The sequence below is a fragment of the Sciurus vulgaris genome, assembly GCF_902686455.1.
Source record: "Sciurus vulgaris genome assembly, chromosome: 6".
NCBI lineage: Eukaryota > Metazoa > Chordata > Mammalia > Rodentia > Sciuridae > Sciurus > Sciurus vulgaris.
In genome coordinates this window covers 42,318,789-42,340,254 of record NC_136466.1, presented here as the reverse complement: position 1 = coordinate 42,340,254, position 21,466 = coordinate 42,318,789, and the positions used below count along the sequence as shown (strand labels likewise).

The 21,466-nt window shown below is 37.7% G+C and overlaps 1 long non-coding RNA gene across 1 annotated transcript; it reads left to right on the top strand.

The window, feature by feature from the left end:
- The first annotated feature begins 1,352 nt into the window (after positions 1 to 1,352).
- On the top strand, positions 1,353 to 19,607 carry LOC306663563. The gene is made up of 2 exons (XR_013764468.1): positions 1,353 to 1,418; positions 18,901 to 19,607. It is a non-coding gene; the product is annotated as an uncharacterized lncRNA (long non-coding RNA).
- Positions 19,608 to 21,466: the final 1,859 nt, after the last annotated feature.

The following is a 21,466-nucleotide window of genomic DNA, read 5'->3' as shown; positions in this document are numbered from 1 at the left end:
AAATGATCAAGAAGACAACCAGAAATAGAATCCATAATCCTTGAAATCACAATCCCAGAAAGTAGGACAGGAGGATCATTCCCTATGTTTTTTTTTTTTTTTTTTTTAATGAACTGCACTGTATGTTTTAATGGTCTTTTACTATTAAAAAGGAATGCAAAGCCTAGGCCTTGATCTTTCCAGTATTCCCCCTGGAATAGAAAACAACAAATTCTGATCCGTTCTTTTCTGCAAGGCCTAGTCAAAGACTCACGACGGTAAAGGGTCTTTCTTCAGCAGCCCTGCCCCGTTCCCCAACTTCTGGGCCCACCCCCAGTACATGTATACAGTTACCCACTCCTGCTGATCAGTCCTTCTGTATTCTATAAATTATACTCTACTTCCAGGTATGGATCAGTCTTTTAGTTCTAGCCATTCTAACAAGTGTGTAGCAGTTCTTATCTTGCACTTTAGTTCAGGTTTTCCTAACAGTTCATAATGTTGAGTTGTTTCATGTGCTTACTTGCTGTCTATGTATCTTCTCCGGTGAAGGATCTTTCAATTTTTTTGCCCATTAAAAAAATTGGGAGGGCTGGGGTCATAGCTTAGTGGTAGAGCACTTGCCTAGCATGTGTGAGGCACTGGGTTTGATTTTCAGCACTGCATATAAATAAATAAATAAATATCTGTGAACAACTAAAAATATTTTCTAAAAATTTGGGTTGGAGATCCAAGGTGGCAGACTAGAGGGAGGCTGCATTCCTTTTGGCTCCCTAACCCGAGTTTCAAGCAGAGGATATCTGTTTCTCGGTGAGGCAATTTTTGCTGCTTATCAATCCCCTGATGTTTACCCCATTTGTCTACTGCGATCAACTGCAGTCTGCCAGCATATGGACTACTTTTTGAGTGCAGATTGCTCACTGGCATCTATCATCCACCATTTATCTGCCTTTTGCCTGTCCATTGCCTGCTTTTCACCTACCCATCATCCACCGCCCTAGGTTCACCTGCTGATCATCCAACAGCAGCCAGCAGACTGACCACAGACTGTCAGTGGATTGCCTGCTGTCTCCTGTTGCCTGAAAGTCCACTGTCACAGTACCTGCAGGTTTGGTTACATGTGGCTACCACCATTTTGAGAAAACAGCCAGGATCAGTAGGACCCCTGGCAGGACTGACTGAGCCTCATGTCTGGGACCACCCAGCCCAACTGACCACTCCCTGCCTCTGGGACCTCCAGACCGACTGACTACACCCTGCCGCCAGGACCCCCAAACTGCCCCCGCCTCCAGGACCTCCAAGCTGCAGCTCCCCATTTGCCCACACATTTGGAAGCCAAAGCAGCCACCTTGGATTATCCTGGAAGTGGTAGAACCCATCTTGAGGTGGGGCAAATCTCATCCTGAGACGCCTGCTGGAGACTTGAAGCTCATTGTTAGGTACTTCTCATACATCAGGCTACTGAAGACTAGGAGGTTTGAATAACTATATGACTGTTATAGTGTAGATTTTTCTTTTCTTTTTTTTTCCTCCTTTTTGAAAAATTTTAAGTTTTTATTTCTTTACTTTTCTCGCTCTATTTTCCTTTAGTTTACCTGTTTCCTCAGAGTCTTCTTCTCCCTTTTCTAATGCTAGCAACCAACTTCTTTTGAGTATACTTTCACTCTTTCTGTGATCTAGAACTTCTATGTACTTTTTCTTATCCCATTAACAGCTACATCCTACACCCCTCCTCATCCTTTTTGTCTTCCATTGGAAACTGCAGACCTTATTGCAAATCTATTTGTTATTTTGTAGATAATAATTGAACTCATTCTGTTTATTATGACAATATTGTTAACATTTTCATAGGGGCTATTTGGTTCAGGGTTGCATATTGTCTGTACTGGGCACTGATAATATTGATCTCCCCCTTAAAGAAAGGTTTTGGAAGCCTATAGGGTCACTATAAGCTTATAAGGGGAAAACTGCAATACCCCAGACCTACACTGCTAGAGGGGAAGATACATGAACAACATGAAAAAACAAGGGAAGAAAATGATCCAAACAAACCTAGATTCTATATTAATAGAATCCAGTGATAGCATGGTAGAAGAAATGCCAGAAAAGGAGTTAAGAATGTACATAATTAAATGATTCATGAAGCAAAAAATGAGATAAGAGAGCAAATGCAGGCAATGAATGATAATACCAATAAGCAGTTGAAAGAGCAACTGCAGGAAGCAAAGGATCATATCAACGAAGAGATAGAGATTCTCAAAAAAACCCAAATGGAAATTCTTGAAATGAAGGAAACAATAATCCAAATAAAAACTCAATGGAAAGCATCACAAAAATACTAGGCCACTTGGAAGACAGAAACTCAGACAATGAAAACAAAATATTTAAGCTTGAAAATAAAGTCGCCCAAACAGAGAAGATGGTAAGAAATCATGAACAGAATCTCCAAGAACTATGGGACATCATGAAAAGACCAAATTTAAGAATTATTGGGATTGAGGAAGGCACAGAGATACAAACTAAAGGAAAGAACAACCTAGTCAATGAAATAATATCAGAAAATTTCCCAAACCTGAAGAATGAAATGGAAAATCAAATACAAGAGGCTTACAGAACACCAAATGCACAGATCCACACCAAAGAACATTATAATGAAAATGCCTAACATTCAAAATAAAGATAGGATTTTGAAGGCCACGAGAGAAAAGCATCAGATTACATATAGGGGGAGACCAATACGGATACCAGCAGATTTCTCAACCCAGACTCTAAAAGCTAGAAGGGCCTGGACCAACATATTTCAAGCTCTGAAAGAACATGTTTGCCAACCAAAAATCCTATACCCAGCAAAACTAACCTTCAGATTTGAAGATGAAATAAAATCCTTCCATGATAAACAAAAGTTAAAAGAATTTACAAATAGAAAGCCTGCACTACAGAATGTTCTCAACAAAATATTCCATGAGGAGGAAATGAAAAACAGCAATGGAGGTCAGCAAAGGGAGGAACTACCTTAAAGGAAAAACCAATCAAAGGAGAAAGCAAGTTAAGTTAAAAACCAAAAATAAGCCCAAATGACTGGGAATACAAATCATTTCTCAATAACAACCCTGAATGTTAATGGCCTAAACTCCTCAATCAAAAGACATAGACTGACAGAATGGATTAAAAAGAAAGACCTAACAATATGCTGCCTGCAAGAGACTCATCTCATAGACAAGGATATGCACAGAATAAAGGTGAAAGGATGGGGAAAAACCTACCATGTTCACAGACTCAGTAAAAAAGCAGGGGTTTCCATCCTTATTTCAGATAAAGTGGACTTCAAGCCAAAGTTAGTCAGAAGGGAACCATAAATCAGGAAGACATAATGATCATAAATATTTATGCCACAAACAACAGTGCATCCATGTACATCAAACACATCCTTCTGAATTCCAGGAACCAGATAGACCACAGCACAATAATTCTGGGTGACTTTAACACACTGCTGTCATCATTGGATAGATCTTCCATACAAAAACTAAACAAAGAAACCATAGAACTCAATAACACAATCGATAACTTAGAAGAAATATATAGAATATTCCATCCATCAACAAGCAAATACATTTTCTTCTCAGCAGCACATGGAACCTTCTCGAAAATAGACCATATGTTATGCCACAAAGCAGCCTTTAGTAAAAGCAAAAAAATAAAGATACTACTTGTGTTCTATGAGATCAAAATGGATTGAAATTAGAAATCAATAACAAAATAAAAAACAGAAATTACTCCAACACCTGGAGACTAAATAATATGCTATTCAATGAAGCATGGATAACAGAAAACATCAGGGAGGAGATAAAAAAAAATTCTTAGCAGTAAATGAGCACAATGATACAACATATCAAAATCTCTGGGACACTATGAAAGCGGTACTAAGAGGAAAATTCATTGCATGGAGCACATTCAAGAAAAGAATAAAAAGTCAACAACTAAATGACCTAACATTACAGCTCAGAGCCCTAGAAAAAGAAAAACAGAACAACAGCAAAAGTAGTAGAAGACAGGAAATAATTAAAATCAGAGCTGAAATCAATGAAATTGAAACAAAAGAAACTATTCAAAAATTTGACATAACAAAATGTTGGTTCTTTGAAAAGTAAACAAAATAAACAAACCCTTAGCCACACTAACAAAGAGAAAGAGAGAGAAAACTCAAATTACTAAAATTTGGGATGAAAAAGGAAATATCATGACAGATACCACTGAGATACATAACATAATTAGAAGCTACTTTGAACATCTGTATTCCAACAAAATAGAAACTACTGAAGACATTGACAAATTTCTAGAGACATATGCTCCTCCCAAACTGAACCAGGAGGACATACACAATTTAAACAGCTCAATATCAAGCAACGAAATAGAAGAAGCCATCAAAAGCCTACCAACCAAGAAAAGCCCAGAACCAGATGGATTCTCAGCTGAGTTCTATAAGACCTTCAAAGAAGATCTCATTCCAATACTTCTCAAAGTATTCCAGGAAATAGAAAAGGAGGGTACCCTACCAAACTCATCCTATGAATCTAATATCACCCTCATACCCAAACCAGGAAAAGACACATCAAGGAAAGAAAATTTCAGACCAATATCTTTAATGAATATAGATGCAAAAATCCTTAACAAAATCCTGGCAAACTGCATCCAAAAACATATTAAGAAGATAGTGAACCATGATCAAGTGGGGTTCATACCGGGAATGCAAGGTTGGTTCAACATCCAGACATCAATAAATATAATTCATCACATCAATAGAGTTAACGATAAGAATCATATGGTTATTTCAATTGACACAGAAAAAGTGTTCGACAAAATACAACACCCCTTCATACTCAAAACACTAGAAAAAATAGGGATACTGGGAACATACCTGAACGTTGTAAAGGCTATTTATGCAAGGCCATGGCCAGCATCATTCTTAATGAAGAAAAACTGAAAGAGTTCTCTTTAAAAACTGGAACAAGACAGGGATGCCCTCTTTCACCACTTATATTCAACATCCTCCTTGAAATACTAGCCAGCACAATTAGACAGACTAAAGAAATTAAAGGGATATGAATAGGAAAAGAGGAATTCGAGCTGTCATTATTTGCTGATGACACGATTCTATATTTAGAGGATCCAAAAAACTCCACAAGAAAACTTATGGACCTCATAAATGAATTCAGCAAAATAGTAGGATATAAAATCAACATGCATAAATCTAAAGCATTTTTATACACAAGTGATGAAACATCTGAAAGAGAAATGAGGAAAACAAGTCCGTACCCAATAGTTTCAAAATAATAAAATACTTGGGAATCAATCTAACCAAACAGGTGAAAGATCTCTATGATGAAAACTACAGAACATTAAAGAAAGAAATTGAAAAAGACCTTAGAAGTTAGAAAGATCTCCCATGTTCTTGGATAGGCAGAATCAATATTATCAAAATGGCCATTTCCAAAGATGTTATACAGATTCAATGCAATTCCAATTAAAATTCCTGTGACATTTCTCATAGAAACAGAAAAAGCAATCATGAAATTCATCTGGAAGGACAAAAGACCCAGAATAGCCAAAGCAATCCTGGGCAGGAAGAAAGATGCAGGAGGTATCACAATACCAGACCTTAAACTCTACTATAGATCAATAGTAACAAAAATGGCATGGTATTGGCACCAAAACAGACAGGCAGACCAATGATACAGGATAGAAGACACGGAGATATACCCACATAAATACAGTAACCTCATACTAGACAAAGGTGCCAAAAACATACAATGGAGAAAAGATAACCTCTTCAACAAATGGTGCCGGCAAAACTGGAAATCCACATGCAGCAAAATGAAATTAAACCCCTATCTCTCACCTTGTACAAAACTCAACTCAAAATGGATCAAGAAGCTAGGAATTAGGCCCAAGACCCTTCACCAAATAGAAGAAAAAGTAGGTCCAAATCTCCATCATGTTGGCTTAACAAGCCCCCCATAGCGCAAAATCAATAAATGGGATAGATTCAAACTAAAAAGTTTCTTCTCAGCACAGGAAATAATCAATAATGTGAAAAGAGAGCCCACAGAGTGGGAGAAAATCTTTTCCATACACACTTCAGACAGAGCATTCATCTCCAAAGTTTATAAAGAACTTAAAAAACTTTACACCAAAAATACAAAGAACTCAATCAATAAATGGGCTAAGGAAATGGGCAGACACTTCACAGAAGAAGATATACAGGTGATCAACAAATATAAGAAAAAGTGCTCATCATCCCTAGTAATTAGAGAAATGCAAAATAAAACCACCCCAAGATTTCATCTGACTCCAATTAGAATGGCTATTATCAAGAACACAAGCAATAATAAGTGTTGGCCTGGATGTGGGGTAAAAGGCACACTCATACGTTGCTGGTGGAGATGCAAACTGTTGCAACCACTTTGGAAAGCAGTATGGAGATTCCTCAGAAAACTTGGAGTGAACCCACCATTTGACCCAGCTATCCCACTCCTCGGTTTATACCCAAAGGATTTAAAATCAGCATAGTACAGTGATGCAGTCACATCAATTGTTCATAGCTGCTCAATTCACAATAGCTAGATTGTGAAACCAACCTAGATGCCCTTCAATTGACAAATGGATAAAGAAACTGTGGTATATATACACACAATGGAATATTGCTCAGTCATAAAGAAGAATAAAATTATGGCATTTGCTGGTAAATGGATGAAGATGGAAAATATCATGCTAAGTGAAACAGGCCAAGCCCAAAAAACCAAAGACTGAATGTTTTCTATGATAAGTGCATGACAATATATGATGGGGTTGGGGTGGGGAGGGGGGAGAGAAGAATGAAGGAAATTTGGATGGTGTAGAGGAAAATGGGGTGGGAGGGGTGGGGGACAGAAAGATAACAGAGTGAAACAGACAGTATTACCCTATGTGTATGTATGATTACATGAATGGTGTGAATCTACATTGTGTACAACCATAGAAATGAAAAGTTGTACCCCATTTGTGTACAATCAATCAAAATGCAGTCAGTAAAAATAAAAAAGAATTTAATAAAAAAAAGAAAAAAAGAAAGAAAAAAGACTGGGATGTAACAAGAGAAAAAAAATTGGATTTTTAAAAAAAATTATTGAATTTTGACAACTCTCTATATATTTTAGACACAAGTCCTACATTAGATATGTGCTTTGTAAGCATTTTCTTTCAGGTTGAGTTGTCCTTTTGTTCTCTTAACAGTGTTTTTCAAGAGCAAACATTTTAAATTTTGATGAAATCCATATGTCAATTAGTTCTTTAAAAGACCATGCTTTTAGTGTTGTTTCCAAGAGAAATCTTTGTCCAACCCAATGTCACCATGTTTTTTTTCTGTATGTTCTTTTTTTTTAAAAAAAAATGTTATATAGCTCTACAGTTTACATTTAAGTCTCTGATCATTTGTGTTTTTATATGGTTTTGTGTTAAGAACCCTGTTCGTATTATCATTCTGCTATCGTTTTTAGAAGCGAGAGACTGAGGCCTTACAGAATTGCACTTCAGAGTACATCGCGTGGAGACCCGCACCTCTTAGATCTCATCCCCTTCGGTCTCCCCTCACTCTGCTTTAGTTTCCTGCTGTTCTTTCAATCTTTTTTTTTTAAATTTATTTTTATTGTAAACAAATGGGATACATGTTGTTTCTGTTTGTACATGGAGTAACAGCATACCATTTGCATATTCATAAATTTACATAGAGTAATGATGTTTGATTCATTCCGTTATTTTTTTCCTTCCCCCCCACCCCTCCCACCTCTCTTTTCCCTCTATACTGTCCCTCCTTCCTCCATTCTTGTCCCACTCCCACCCCCCATTAAGTGTCATCATCCACTTATCAGTGAGATCATTCCTCTTTTGGATTTTTGAGATTGGCTTATCTCACTTAACATGATATTCTCCAATTTCATCCATTTGCCTGCAAATGACATAATTTTATTATTCTTTATAGCTGAGTAATATTCCATTGTATATATATACCACAGTTTCTTTATCCATTCATCAATTGAAGGGCATCTAGGTTGGTTCCATACTCTGGCTATTGTGAATTGAGCCGCTATGAACATTGATGTGGCTGTATCTCTGTAGTATGCTGATTTTAAGTCCTTTGGGTATAGGCCAAGGAGTGGGATAGCTAGGTCAAATGGTAGGTCCATTTCAAGTTTTCTAAGGAATCTCCACACTGCTTTCCAGAGTGGCTGCACTAATTTGCATCCCCACCAGCAATGTATGAGTGTACCTTTTCCCCCACATCCTCTCCAATACCTATTGTTGCTTGTATTCTTGATAATCGCCATTCTAATTGGGGTGAGATGGAATCTTAGTGTAGTTTTGATTTGCATTTCTCTTATTACTAAAGATGTTGAACTTTTTTTCATATATCTGTTGATTGCTTGTACATCTTCTTCTGTGAAGTGTCGGTTCATTTCCTTAGCGCATTTGTTGATTGGGTTATTTGTATTCTTGGTGTAGAGTTTTTTGAGTCCTTTATATATTCTGGAAATTAGTGCTCTATCTGAAGTATGAGTGGCAAAGACATTCTCCCACTCTGTAGGCTCTCTCTTCACATTGCTGATAGTTTCCTTTGCTGAAAGAAAGCTTTTTAGTTTGAATCTATCCCAGTTATTGATTCTTGCTTTTATTTCTTGTGCTATAGGAGTCCTGTTAAGGAACTCTGATGCTAGGCCAACAAGGTGAAGATTTGGACCTACTTTTTCTTCTATAAGATGCAAGGTCTCTGGTCTGATTTCAAGGTCCTTGATCCATTGTGAGTTGAGTTTTGTGCAGGGTGAGAGATAGGGGTTTAGCTTCATGCTGTTGCATATGGATTTCCAGTTCTCCCAGCACCATTTGTTGAAGAGGCTATCTTTTCTCCATTGCATATTTTTGGCACCTTTGTCTAGTATGAGAAAATTGTATTTATTTGGGTTTGTGTCTGTGTCCTCTATTCCGTACCATTGATCTACCTGACTATTTTGGTGCCAATACCATGCTGTTTTTGTTACTATTGCTTTGTAGTATAGTTGAAGTTCTGGTATTGCGATACCCCCTGTTTCATTCTTCCTGCTAAGGATCTTTTTAGCTATTCTGGGTTTCTTATTCTTCCAGATGAATTTCATGATTGCTTGCTCTATTTCTGTGAAGTACGTCATTGGGATTTTAATTGGAATTGCATCGAATCTGTATAGCACTTTAGGTAGTATGGCCATTTTGACAATATTAATTCTTCCTATCCAAGAACATGGGAGATCTTTCCATCTTCTAAGGTCTTCCTGAATTTCTTTCTTCAGTGTTTTGTAGTTTTCATTGTAGAGATCTTTTACCTCTTTGGTTAGATAGATACCCAAGTATTTTATTTTTTTTGAGGCTATTGCAAATGGAGTTGTTTTCCTCATTTTCCTTTCAGCTGTTTCATCGCTTGCGTATAAAATTGCTGTAGATTTATGCGTGTTGATTTTATAGCCTGCTATTTTGCTGAATTCATTGATGAGGTCTAGAAGTTTTCTGGAGGAGGTTTTTGGATCCTCTAAATATAGAATCATGTCATCCGCAAATAATGACAGCTTAAGTTCCTCTTTTCCTATTCGTATCCCTTTAATTTATTTTGTATGCCTAACTGCTCTGGCTAGAGTTTCAAGGACAATGTTGAATTGAAGTGGTGAAAGAGGACATCCCTGTCTTGTTCCCGTTTTTAAAGGGAATGGTTTCAGTTTTTCTCCATTAAGAATGATGTTGGCCATGGGCTTAGCATAAATAGCCTTTACAATGTTCAGGTATGTTCCTACTATCCCTATTTTTTCTAGTGTTTTCAGCATGAAGCAGTGTTGTATATTGTCAAATGCTTTCTCTGCATCAATTGAAATAACCATATGATTCTTATCCTTAAGTCTATTGACATGATTGATTACGTTTATTGATTTATGAATATTGAACCATCCTTGCATTCCAGGAATGAACCCCACTTGATCGTGGTGCACAATTTTCTTAATATGTTTTTGGATAGTTTGCCAATATTTTGTTAAGGATCTTTGCATCTATATTCATCAAGGATATTGGTCTAAAATTTTCTTTCCTTGATGTGTCTTTTCCTGGTTTGGGTATGAGGGTGATATTAGCTTCATAGAATGAGTTCAGTAGGGTACCCTCCTTTTCTATTTCCTGGAATACTTTGAGAAGTATTGGAATGAGATCTTCTTTGAAATTCTTGTAGAACTCGGCTGAGAATCCGTCTGGTCCTGGGCTTTTCTTGGATGGTAGATTTTTAATGGCTTCTTCTATTTCATTGCTTGACATTGATCTGTTTAAATCATTTATGTCCTCCTGGTTCAGTTTGGGAGGAGCATATGTCTCTAGAAATTTGTCAATGTCTTCGGTACTTTCTATTTTGTTGGAATACAGATTTTCAAAGTAGCTTCTCATTATGTTCTGTATCTCAGTGGTGTCTGTTGTGATATTTCCTTTTGCATCATGTATTTTAGTAATTTAAGTCTTCTCTTTGTTAGAGTGGCTAAGGGTTTATCTATTTTGTTTACTTTCTCAAAGAACCAACTTTTTGTTATGTCAATTTTTTGAATAGTTTCTTTTGTTTCAATTTCATTGATTTCAGCTCTGATTTTATTATTTCCTGTCTTCTACTACTTTTGCTGTTATTCTGTTCTTCTTTTTCTAGGGCTTTGAGCTGTAATGTTAGGTCATTTAATTGTTGACTTTTCATTCTTTTCTGGAATGTGCTCCATGCAATGAATTTTCCTCTTAGTACCACTTTCATAGTGTCCCAGAGATTTTGATATGTTGTATCATCATTCTCATTGACCTCTAAGAATTTTTTAATCTCCTCCCTGATGTTTTTTGTTATCCATGTTTCATTCAATAGCATATTATTTAGTCTCCAGGTGTTGGAGTAATTTCCTTTTTTTATTTGTCTTTGATTTCTACTCTTAGTCCATTATGATCTGATAGAACACAAGGCAGTATCTCTATTTTTTTGCATTTCCTAAGGGCTGCTTTGTGGCATAACATATGGTCTATTTTTGAGAAAGTTCCATGTGCTGCTGAGAAGAAAGTGTATCTGCTCTTTGATGGATGGAATATTCTATATATGTCTATTAAGTCTAGGTTATTGATTGTGTTATTGAGTTCTATGGTTTCTTTGGTTGGATTTTGTTTGGAAGATCTATCTAGTGGTGACAGCGGTGCGTTATTGTCACCCAGAATTATTGTGTTGTGGTCTATGTGATTCCTGAAATTGAGAAGGATTTGTTTGATGTACAGGGATGCACCATTGTTTGGGGCATAAATATTTACTATCATTATGTCCTCCTGATTTATGGTTCCCTTCAGCAGTATGAAATGTCCTTTATCCCTTCTGACTAATTTAGGCTTGAAGTCCACTTTATCTGATATAAGGATGGAAACCCCCGCTTTTTTACTGAGTCCATGTGCGTGGTAGGTTTTTTTCCATCCTTTCACCTTTAGTCTGTGGATGTCTTTTTCTATGAGATGAGTCTCTTGCAGGCAGCATATTGTTGGGTCTTTCTTTTTAATCCATTCTCTCAGTCTATGTCTTTTGATTGAGGAGTTTAGGCCATTAACGTTCAGGGTTTAGTAATTTGAGTCTTCTCTCTCCTTCTCTTTGTTAGAGTGGCTAAGGGTTTATCTATTTTGTTTACTTTCTCAAAGAACCAACTTTTTGTTCTGTCAATTTTTTGAATAGTTTCTTTTGTTTCAATTTCATTGATTTCAGCTCTGATTTTATTATTTCAATTTTATTATTGAGAAATGATTTGTATTCCCAGTCATTTGGCTTATTTTTGGTTTTTAAGTTGGCTTGGTTTCTCCTTTGAGTGCTTTTTCTCTAAGGTAGTCCTCCCTTTGCTGACCTCCATTGTTGTTTTTCATTTCCTCCTCATGGAATATTTTGTTGAGAACATTCTGTAGTGCAGGCTTTCTATTTGTAAATTCTTTTAACTTTTGTTTATCATGGAAGGATTTTATTTCATCTTCAAATCTGAAGGTTAGTTTTGCTGGGTATAGGATTTTTGGTTGGCAACCATGTTCTTTCAGAGCTTGAAATATGTTGGTCCAGGCCTTTCTAGCTTTTAGAGTCTAGGTTGAGAAGTCTGCTGGTATCCGTATTGGTCTCCCCCTATATGTAATCTGATGCTTTTCTCTCGTGGCCTTCAAAATCCTATCTTTATTTTGAATGTTAGGCATTTTCATTATAATGTGCCTTGGTGTGGATCTGTTGTGATTCTGTGCATTTGGTGTTCTGTAAGCCTCTTATCTTTGAATTTCCATTTCATTCTTCAGGTTTGGGAAATTTTCTGATATTATTTCATTGACTAGGTTGTTCTTTCCTTTAGTTTGTATCTCTGTGCCTTCCTCAATCTCAATAATTCTTAAATTTGGTCTTTTCATGATGTCCCATAGTTCTTGGAGATTCTGTTCATGATTTCTTACCATCTTCTCTGTTTGGACGACTTTATTTTCAAGATTAAATATTTTGTCTTCATTATCTGAGGTTCTGTCTTCCAAGTGGTCTAGTCTGTTGGTGATGCTTTCCATTGAGTTTTTAGTTTGGTTTATTGTCTCCTTCATCTCAAGGATTTCCGTTTGTTTTTTTTTTGAGAATCTCTATCTCTTTGTTGAAATGATCTTTTGCTTCCTGCAGGTGCTCTTTCAGCTTATTGGTATTATCATTCATTGCCTGCATTTGCTCTCTTATCTCATCCTTTGCTTCGTGAATCATCTTAATCATGTATAATCTGAAGTCCTTTTCTGACATTTCTTCTAACATACTGTCATTGGATTCCATTACTATAGAATCTAGATTTGTTTTGATCATTTTCTTCCCTTGTTTTTTTCATGTTGTTCCTGTATCTTCCCCTCTAGTGCTGCAGATCTGGGGTATTGCAGATTTTCCCCTGTGAGCTTATAGTGGCCCTATAGGTTTCCAAAACCCTTTCTTTAAGGGGAGATCAATATTAGCAGTGCCCAATTCAGACACTATGCAATCCTAGACTAAATAGCCCCTATTGGGACAAAAACAAAATTGTCATAATAAACATAATGTGTTCAAATGTTACCTTCGGTAAAACAAGCAGTTTTACAATAATGTCTGCAGTTTCTAATGGAGGACAAAGAGGATGCAGAGGGATGAAGAATATGGCTGATAATGGGATAATAAAAGAATATACAGAAGTTCTAGAAAATAGAAAGGGTAAGAGTGTAGTCAAAAGAAATCAGATGTTAGCATGTAAATAAGGGAGAAAGCAACTCTGAGGGAACAGGTAAACAGAAGGAAAAGAAAGCAAGAAACGTAAAGAAATAAAAACTTAATTTTTTTTTAAAAAGCAGAAAAAAGAAAATCTACTGTATAACAGTCATATACTAATGAAACCTCCCAGTTTTCAGTAGCCTGATGTATGAGAGGTACCTGACAATGAGCTTCAAGCCTCCAGCAGGCGTCTCAGGATGGGATTTGCCCCACCCAAAGATCGGAGCTATGGCTTCCAGGATTATCCAAGATGGCTGCTCTGGCTTCAAAATGTGTTGGCAAATGGGGAGCTACAGATCAGTGGTGGATGTGGTCAGCTGGAGGTCCTGGAGACAGGATGCAGTTGGTCCGGCAGTGGTCCTGGAGGTCGGGTATGTTTGGTGTGGTTGTGGGATCCAGGAGGCCGGGTGCAATCAGTTGGTCTGGGTTCCCAGTGATAGGGCACAGTCAGTTGTTCTGGAGGTCCTGGCGGCAGGGAACAGTCAGTTGATGTGAGGGCCCCAGAGGCTGGAAGTGATCGGTCGGGCTGAGGGATCCTGGCTGTTGTCTCAAAATGGCGGCAGCCACATGTAATCAAACCTGCAGGTACTGTAACAGTGAACTTCCAGGCAGCAGCAGGCAGCTGGTTCTCCACTGCGGTCTGTGGTCAATCTGCTGGCAGCTGTCAGATGATCGGGAGGTGAACCTCGAGCGTTGGGTGATGGATAGGGGTAAGGCAGGCGATGGACAGGCGAGAGGCAGGCAAATGGCGGATGATAGACACCTGACAGTGAGCAATCTGCTCTCAAAAAAGGCGTTGATATGCTGGCAGATTGCAGGTGATCACAGACAAATGGGGTAAAGAGCAGGGGACCGATAAGCAGCAAAAACTGCCTCACCGAGAAACAGATATCCTCTGCTTGAATTGGCGTTGTGGAGCGACAAGGAACGCAGCCTCCCTCTAGACCGCCATCTTCGGTTCTTTCAATCTTGCTTGCACACTTCGGCCTGGGGGCTGATGCACTCTCCCTAGACTCTTTCCTCAGCCATCTTCACACTTCCTTTCTCAGCTCCTTTGGCTCTTTGCTGTAAGTTCACCTCAGTGAAACCTTTCCTAACCATACAGTTAAAATTGCAAGCCCTCCCACTGATGATCTACATCCTTCTTCCCTGCAAAAGTCAGGTTGTAAAATCAGGCCCCATGGGGTAGAGATTCCCTGCTAAAGCAATCCCAACACCAGCTGAGTGAGAGTCTTTTCCTATATGGTCAGGTTGAGGGAAAATATTGAAAGCTGCCCAAAATCATCTGTTTGGATTTCTTTTCTACCTTTATCTGTAAGAATTCAGAGTCCTCCATACAGTCAGTAAATTTATAGAGAAGAACGTCCCTAGGGCTATCATTTCTTGAGTTCCTTCTGTGTGCCAGGCACATATCTTTATTTCTCTCAATAGTTTTGCAAGGCAGAAATTATCATCTCTCTGATGTACATAAAAACCAACTACTCAAAGATGTTGGAAGAAGCTTGCCTCAGTCCATAAGCTAGTAAATGGAAGGCCAAGAATGAAGCCTGGGCTTTATGGCTCAAAACCTGAGTTTCTTCCACCTATTTTGATAATGTGTTTCTACTTTCTCATCCTTTTATCCCCACCTAGAAGAAATATTATCAGGTACGTATTGGAGCACAGACATGGACAGGGAAGAATATTCCAATGCCATTTCTACATCTCTTATAGAAGGAAGATAACATGAATCCCTTTTCATAGATGGCAGAACTGACATTAAGTGACATGCTTAGGGCTGCAAAATAAGTCCACGGAAGAGTTGGGATGAGACTCTCAACTTCTGGTTTCAAGGGGATATCAATAGTTCCTGTTGCATTAACACCAAAGACAACTTTATTGTTGCTCTCAGTGTATGGGCATGTAGCCCCCTCTGACCTCTCATAAGGATGAAAAAGCATATGAGATCTACGATTGTTTCCTAGTACTTGTTCTGTAGAGGAATGGAGGTACCTAGACTGCACATCTAGGTTCTACTGAATTATTAACCCCTAAATCATATCCCAGACTCAATCCATTAAGCTAGATGCTCAGCAGTTCATTAGGCTCTAAAATCAGATCTAACATCTGCTGAAAGATCTTGGCTGAAGATCTTCCAGGACCAATTCTTAAATCCTGGTTTCATACTTCTCTCATTTTCCTGAAATCAGAGAGACTTTGTTAAAGCATGTCCACAAAGTGCTCCATGGTCCTGGCAACCAAGATTTAGCTTACATGTGTCTAAGAGTCCATGATATTAATGCTGAAATTCTTCATCCGTTTGGGGATAGTAAGAGGAATACGTCCCATCTGGACATCCACTCCCCTGGAATATTTTTTTCTGAACAGAGTGTCAGTTCTGATCTACCTAATGTTACAGCAGAGAGCAGACAGACAGTTGGTCGAGGCCAGTCAGGAATACTGGGCTTCGGTTCCAGCTTTGCAAATTTACCAATTCATATAATCTGAGTGATGGTGTACCCCTTCAGCAGGTAGGGAATTAGATTCTGGTGAAATGATATATTCCCACTCTTATGTTTGTAATTGTCTGAATTACTGATAATTGCAGTATCCTGCCTTAAATAGTGCATTCTTCAAAGGCAAGGATCTAATTTTACTGGTCTCTGTATCTCCAAACTAGTGAGAATTTTCAGGTACTTAGTAAATGATATCTAAATTATGAACAAGAAGTTGGATTTGAAGATTTATCACCATGCAACTTCAGGCAATTTATTTAAGTTTCCACACTTGTAAACTGGAATAGCATTACCCACCTCCAAAAGTATTTTAGGATTAAGTGAGTTAATGAATGGATGGACAAGATGCATAACATTTTTGGAACTCTGCCATTCAGTAACACAGCATGGAACAGAACCACAAAATTACAAAGAAGCTAAGAGAATGACTAACCCCGCCTCGGCCTGGCAAAGCCCTAATCATTCTTTTGATCTCAATTTAAAAATTATTTCTTCTAGAAAGTTTCCCTAACTACTTCTTGTCCCCATTTCCCTCAGACTATGTTCATTTCTCTTGTAAAGTGCCTTTATAATATTATATTTTCTCATTTATAGCCTGTAAAATTCACTTTTTCTTTCTTTCTTTCTTTTTTTTTTTTTTTTGCACATATTCTAGGCCAGTGCTCTACTACTGAGCTATATTCCCTATCACCTCAATTTACTTTTTAAAAAAGTACAATTTCTGATAGATTGTAAATTGCATAAGGGCAGGGATTATGTCAATCTTGCTCATTATTCTATTTAAGAACATAGTAGATACTTATTAAATTTTTTTTGTTGAATGAATGCATGGGTGAACTTTATAGATGAGGAACCTGAAGCGATTTGCCCGAAGCCTAAGCTAAACTTTGTATCTCTTGAGTTCTTGTACAATAGCTGCTTCATGGACAGGCAGTTTGCATTCTTACATTGTTTTTCCCTTAAGTTTTTGTTTTTCCCTCGTCCTTAAAAAACTGTATACAAATAACATGTTCCTAATAGGATATTTAGAAGATACACATGAGCAAAAAGATAAAAACAAGGGGGGAGGTGGAATTTTAGAAGGCTAAAGACAATAAGAACATCTTATTGTAAAGACAATAAGAACATCTTAAAGAATGAAAGATACATTATCTTAAAAGGAGTAAATATAAGACAGTTGATTTTTCCCAACTGAATTTAGGGGAAGAATAACTTTAAAATAATAAATGAAAATATTCTTCAAAGGTATAAAAATAAATGCGCATACTCATTTTTGGACAAAGAAGTTGTTTGTTGACCCCATGCTAGACAATGAGACACAAATAATTTTTTAAAAATGCAAGAATAGGGATGGAATATAAAATAGTCATTATTATTGAATGATTATATTCACAGAAATTTAAAAATAAACTACAGGTAAACCATTAGAATTTTCTAAATAAATGAACTTGTAAGGATACAGAATATAAGATCAACATAAAAATTACTGGCACTTTTGTATACTAACAATGAACAATTAATCAGGGCTGGGTGTACAGCTCAGTAGTGGAAGGTATGCTCAGCATGGGCAAAGCCTTGAGTTCAATCCCCAGTACCAAAAATAATAAATAAATAAATAACATCCACAGAGGTTCTAACCTTTAAAAAATAAGGTAAATGAAACAAAGGTGAAAGAAAGGTATTTTGCCTAAAAGTCCTATCATCTGGGGATAAACACAGTCAGTGCTCTGAAATATTTCCTTTCAGATATTTTCCTGGGTGCTCTGTTCATGTTCATGAACATACACATGTTCAAATATTTGTCTTTCAGCTGAGAAACTTCATGCAATATAGAAAAGGTGCATAACTCAATTCATCAAGAGAAAGGGCTGGGGACAGTGTCCAGGAGTCAGAAACACTGCTGCATAGAAAACAGATGGCATCTTCTGGGATCCTAGGATGCCAAAAAGTCCTCCTAATCAGCAACTCAGTAATTTTTGCTCTTAGTCTTTTGCTTTTGTGTCTCATTAGAGAAGAAGAATTGGCTCACTGGAAAGGATAAAGTTCTACTCTGTATTGGCCCTTTAGAGAAAATCTGTTTTCTCTAATAGAATTACCAATGGTTGGGCTGGGGAGATAGCTCAGTTGGTAGAGTGCTTGCCTTGCAAGCACAAGGCCCTGGGTTCGATCCCCAGCACCCACCCCCCCCCCCAAAAAAAAAAAAAAGAATTACTAATGGTGCCACTCTCCTAGACTCTGGTTGCCCAGGATGCCTTTCCTTTCTAAAAGTTATCCATTCCAAGAACCTATCAAGGTAGCTAATTAGAAATTAATAGAACAATTTCTTCCAGTCCCAAGTTCTACCCAGTTAGCTGCTCGGTTAAGTCTACCAGCACAACTCTTATTGGCAAATGACATTTGAACCATAAAAATCCACTTTGACCTTGAACCTTCCAATGACTCAGGTGTGTTTTCGTTTGTCCTTGTGTCTGTGTGTATTTCTTAATTTCTTATATTTCACATGGATGCTTGCATCTGCTTCTTCAAATACTGAGTCTGGGGAGGGTAGGCCTCACTCACTGTGTGAATCCTCACACCATTACCAACCAAAGATTTGTTGCCCCCAGATGTTATTCTACATCTACTAGTGACAGGTATTTATTCTGCCATGACTTTGTGCCAGATGTTGAACTTGTCCCTGGTGCTACTATAGCAAATAAGATACAAGTCCCTGCCTTCACAGAACTCATGTTTTGTGGGCAGGCACACATGGGAACTGGTCTTCATGGAACTGTGCAGGTGGTAGTCTATCCAGGGTACTCTGAGAGTGGTGGTGGAGGGCATCCTAATAGCCTGGGGGAACTAGAGGAGGTTGTTGGGAAACATTTAGCCACGGTTTTGAGGCTGGTTGTCATTACTATAATCTCTGTGTAATTAGAAGTATGCCTTTATGCTCTCATTAGGTAATTAATAAAACACAGATTTGAAAACATTCATGCATCCAATATGTAAGTAAGTACTGCCCAATTTTTTTAAAGAAATTATTTTTAAAAATCTATTTGTATTGAATGCTCTTTTCTTGCCTGTTCCTACTTTTTACACTCCCAGGGGGCAGTGGAGGAGGCTGGTACAGAAGGAATAAAAGATGTAAGAGAAGGTCTCTGAAAGTTCACCATTCACCTGAGAAGAACAGATTTATCTGCCTAACAGAGGACACCAGGAAATAATCAACAACCAGATGGAAGATGGATGGCTTCCTGTCACCAGCACAAAGCATCTTTTTCTTCTCCCTCAGAGCAAACAGTATCCCATCTTCAAGGCATTTGATTTGGGCACAGAATTAGGGAAGAGAGACCCTCCTGATTCCATTGGAAATGCTCATCTTCTTTCTCTAGTTTATTGCATGAGTACCTTTATTGCATGAGTGATTCCAGGGAGGATTTTAGGAATTTTTGTACATATCAATCTTGAAACACTTTTCCTTTTTCTCTCTTGTTTAGCATATTTTCAGCTTATTCTCACTTATGAGTATGAAGATCAATTGAGTCCTTCTTTGATATTAACTCTGTTTCAGTCACTCTGAACTTTTTTCCGGAAGCTTTCAACCTAACTGAAAAAAATTAAAAAGCTTCAGAACACTTGTGCATTGTTGTCAGGAATGCAAATTAGTACAGTCTTTATGGAAAACAGTGCAGAGGGTCCTCAAAAAACAAAATATAACTACCATATGATCCAGCAATCCCATTTGGGTGTACATCTGAAGGATCTGAAATCAGTATGTCAGAGTCGTTTGTACTCCTGTGCTCATTGCAGCACTCTCCATTGTAACCAAACTCAGTGGTCTTTGATGGATGAATAGTTAAAGAAAATGTCACACACAAGCGCGCACACACACACACACACACACACACACACACACACACACAATGGCTGAAAGAAGTGCACGGAGCCACAGTCCAAAGCAAATCACCAGAGAAGTTTCCTTTTATTTTAAAAATGCACACACTTATATAGGGCTGGGAAGAGGCTGATTGGTTGGGGCAGGAAACGGGGTGAGAGTTGATTGAGAGGGCCTTGTTGCTGGGGCGCGGGGCAATGGTTGATTGGGTGAGCCTTGTTGCTAGGGGTCTGGGCGGGGGTGTCGAGCACCGATTGGGTGCGAGTTCCTGCAGGTGGGAAGAAGTTATGAGGAGTAAAATCAGGAAGAGAAGCTCGGCCAGCGCCATGTTGGCACCTAAGGGAAGGGAGTGACCTTATAATGGCAAACTATTCTTTTTTTTTAAAATGAAATATGTCAGTTGTGACAACATGGATGCACCTGGAGAATGTTATGCTAAGTGAAATAAGCCAGGCTCAGAAAAACAAATACTGGGTGATCTACATATGAAATCTAAAAAAGTTAAACTCATAAAACCAGAGAGTACAATGGTAGTTACTAGGAGCTTGGTGGGGTAGAAATGGGAAAAAGTCCATCATAGGATACAAAATTTCATTTAGGAGAAATAAATTCAAGAGATTTGCTGTACATCATGGTGACTGTAGTTAATGACAACACATTATTCTTGAAAATTGCTGACTACATCTTAAATGTTTTCATAACAAAAATGTAAAGTATGTGAGATGATGGATATGTTAATTAGTTTGATTTAAACCATTTCAATGTATAAACATATCAAAGTATATTGTATACCATACATGTATATAATTTTTATTTGCCAACTAGATGGTAATGAAAAAGTAAATTAAAAAACAATAAAGCCTTCAAAGCTGAGACATTGAATTACCCCTCTGGTAAAAGCTTCAGTTAGATTGAAAATTCTTTAAAGCTGTATCTTACAATTTTTCTTTACCTCACACAGTGCCAAGTACTTTATAAGGACTTAATATGTTTTTCTTGATTTATTATTCTGTGAAAATCAAAGCTTGCAGGAAGAGAAACAAGTCTTTTCCTTAGGCTGTTAAGCCTCAGCTACTTCTTGCTGCTGAAGCCTTCTGCAGTAGCTTCATCAAGCTATTTCCACCTTTTTCAGAATACACATATTCCATTGCAGAAAAACATACACTGAACATATTTAAACCACAATTAGGTATTGTTTATTTTGAACAATAGCTTACTTAACTTTCGTTGTTGATTCTCTGTCTTTGAAATTGGGTACTTCTGCTAAGGATAGTTTAGGGACAGGCAGAGAGAAAACCTAGGGTACTTGTAAGACTGTTTCAGCATGATCTCATTCAGCTCTGGCTCACTGGACAGGCACATGCAGAATAGTTAGTTTATTGATTCTATGAGTGTTTTCACATGAGTAGTTTTTTAAAATCACAGTAACAGTCTTCTTTTTTTTTTTTCCTAGAAACTTTCAAAGATATGAGAAATCACTCCAACTCCAAATGATTTGAGGTCAGGGGATAAAAGACTTTTGAAGTACTAGCTAGAGGAGTCTGTTTCCAGGACTATGCAGCAAATCTCATCAAGTTCCACTCTCAGATTCCTAGAAAGGTGAATACAGGTCATCTGGCTGCAGTGAGGCAACGGAGAAGATCAAGTCTTATGTCATTCATTGGGTGGCTCTAGGTACACTAAGTTGATGGGAATCATCCACAAGAACTATAAAAACAGACGAAACAAGGCTGATTTCCCTGAAGTTCTCCTGTTCTCTCTCATATGAGTTTCATC